Source organism: Opisthorchis viverrini, assembly GCF_000715545.1.
Source record: "Opisthorchis viverrini unplaced genomic scaffold opera_v5_333, whole genome shotgun sequence".
NCBI lineage: Eukaryota > Metazoa > Platyhelminthes > Trematoda > Opisthorchiida > Opisthorchiidae > Opisthorchis > Opisthorchis viverrini.
Window position 1 is genome coordinate 467,503 of NW_008751992.1, and position 3,058 is coordinate 470,560.

Sequence of the window (3,058 nt, forward strand, 5' to 3'; positions counted from 1 at the left end):
TGTAAGCTTTGAAAGTACGGAACCAATGAGTCCATCGTTTCATGCCATCTGATGAGTGAGGATCGGCATCAAAAACCGTAGGTCGGAGAATATGATCCATTTCGTTTTTATTAGACGATTAAATTGTTGCGAGAGTCGAGTAGTTCCAGGACGGGATTAGAAAGGAGACAGAATAGGAAGACGTAATGTACGCTTTAATCGTCTAATAACTGTAGTACATGAGCTGAAAATAGAGTGAGAATCACGAGTTAATGGGTTATGCAAAGATATGGGTTGTATAGTCATGACACTGCCGCCCCTCCTGGAAGACCAGCGTGGATTCCGACCATACACTTGTACGCTTCTGTCTTTCATTGTGCCTTTCAGATGTACGCAAGTGGGGCAAAAGTGTCCCCATAAATTCTTGACCCTCCTTAAGGCGCTGTGCGCCAACTCTCACCGCCCTGTGAAGGTCTACGGGTAGCTCTCACCTGAGTTCACAACACCAGACAGGGCTGTCCTCTTTCACCTTCCCTCTTCGTCATTTATAATATCATGGAAGACTCACTATCAGCTTCTAATGTCTGTGGGGTCGAAGTGCTCCCCTGAGCGTCCGCTCACAGATATCAATTACGCAGACTACATAGCTCTTCCTGGAATTGACTCCGTGGTAATGCAAACAACATGAAATAATCTAAAACAATATGAAATAATCTAAATAATTTTGCCTCACGGTTTGGCATGCGCTTCACACCCGCAAAGTGTTAAGTGCTACTGTAAGACTGGGTAGGCTCGATGTTACGGTTTGATCACGCAGCGAGCAAACAATATGATATGCGGATTGTGGCAATACTCTATTCCCATCTATATTGCTTGATCCAGACTCCTAGCACGGCGAGTAGTAAGAAGACGAAAAACCTCGGACACAAACTTAAATGATCCAACAACACGCGATCAACAGGTGATCATGGGAAAAATGACAATGCATATATATATTCATAGTTTGACCTTGAGGATGTCGGAAGTTTGCTAGCACACATAAAAATACAGAGATTTTGGGGGGATATTGATATCTCCAACACCCCTTGTGAAAAGTCAGTAACGTACTAAACGGGGTCGACCTGGATACGTTCCAGCTGGCGGCGGCGTCGGTCTGTCCACCGCCTGGGAAGAAGTGTTGGATCAACTACTGAGCTGCCGGTCACGCACTCCTCTTTGGAAGCTGTCTCAGTTTTCAACTCAAGAGTGTCGAGCAATATGCCCAACGGTACGGCACCCGAACATACTTGAGTTTCCGGCGTGCTGTTAAAGCAGAGTTGGCTTTCATGTCTGGTCCAGGTGTCTTGACCAAGCGACACGTCGTACATCACACTACCGCGTTTGCGCAGGATACGACCTGCAATCCATGAATCATGTCCTGGGCGATAGTCACGGACAAGCACGGGCGTTCCCACCTTGAATGGAGTTCCAACTGCCACCGGTATGGACCTTGACTCAGTAGGTTGTGTTGGCAACATGGAAGAATGCACAGTTCTAAGTTTACGGCCCATGAGTGCCTCTGCAGGTGACTGGTGGTTTGCCAAAGCGTCATTCGGGGTCGTTCGGTACACAAACAGGAATCTCTGAAGGGCTTCGACGGATGTCTCCTCCCCTCGAGCTTTAAGCAAGGCCCTCTTGAATGTGTCGACGAACCTTTCTGCTTGACCGTTCGATTGTGGGTGGTACGGTGGTGAACGAACGTGTGTTATCGCATGTCGAGTGCAGAAGTCGCGGAACTCAGCAGAGGTGAACTGCGAACCATTGTCTGAGACTATGGACTCCGGTAATCCATGCTGACTGAAAATGTTGGATAACACTCTCAGCGTACTAGATGTTGTTGGAGATGACACCGGAACGATTTCTGGCCACTTGGAAAAAGCGTCAATCAAAACCAAATAAAAAGTGCCATTTATCGGTCCTGCGTAATCAATGTGGATCCGAGACCAGGGCTTTTCAGGTCGAGGCCAGGGAACCGGTGGTTGGTGTGGCGGATTCTTTGAAGCTTGTTGACATCGGGAGCAGCGTTTTACAAAATCAGTGATGTGCTGGTCCATGTGCGGCCAGTATGCGTAACTGCGAGCTATTGACTTCATACGGTTGATTCCTGGATGTCCAGAATGGAACTGACGAAGAACTCGATGGCGTAAAGGTTGCGGAATCACCACGCGATCTCCAAACATTAAACAATCTTTTACGATCGCTAATGCATCTCGGCGATGAAAGAGCTGTCGAAGACAATCATCTTTGAGGTTCGAAGGCCACCGAGAATTCATGAATTGGATCGCCTTTTGAAGCGTTGGATCAGCCGTGGTAGCTCTTTGAACCTCTGTTACTGTCACGGGCAATGCACGAACGGACTGGACCAACTGGGGGTCGGCTGGGTCCTCAAATGCAACATGCGCAATAACCGTGTCTTCTTTGGGTGTTGGCTGGTTGTTGATCAGGCGAGATAATGCATCGGCCTGACCGAAGTGGGTGGTGTGCCAATATTGAATATCGAAGTCGTAACGCAGCATAATCAGGACCCATCTTTGCAGGCGGTTGGCAGTGTGTGGGAACACCTTTTCTTGAGCCGAAAATGGGGAGCAATGGTTTATGATCGGTAATTAGGGTGAAACGGCGGCCATACAACATTTTGTAGAAACGCCGAACCGCGAACACTAAGTCCAACGCTTCTTTCTCTATTTGGCCGTATCGCTGTTCTGCTGGAGTTAGTGATTTTGACGCGTGCATAATGGCTCCGATCCGTCTGGAAAGACTTGCAGAATGACGGCACGGACACCAAAATTGGAGGCATCAGTTGCCACAACGATCGGCAGCTTTGGGTCGTAGTGGGTAAGTAGCAGATCAGAACTGAGCATCGTCTTTAGCTTGCAGAATGCTTCCTCGCATTCGTCTGACCAACACCAGGGGACGTCCTTTCCAAGCAACCGATTTAGCGGGGGCCGGATGTCGTACAACGAAGGCAGGAATACCGAATAGTAGCTGGTTAACCCCAAAAGGGAACGTAATGATCGTACATTCTTAGGAGGTGGTATCT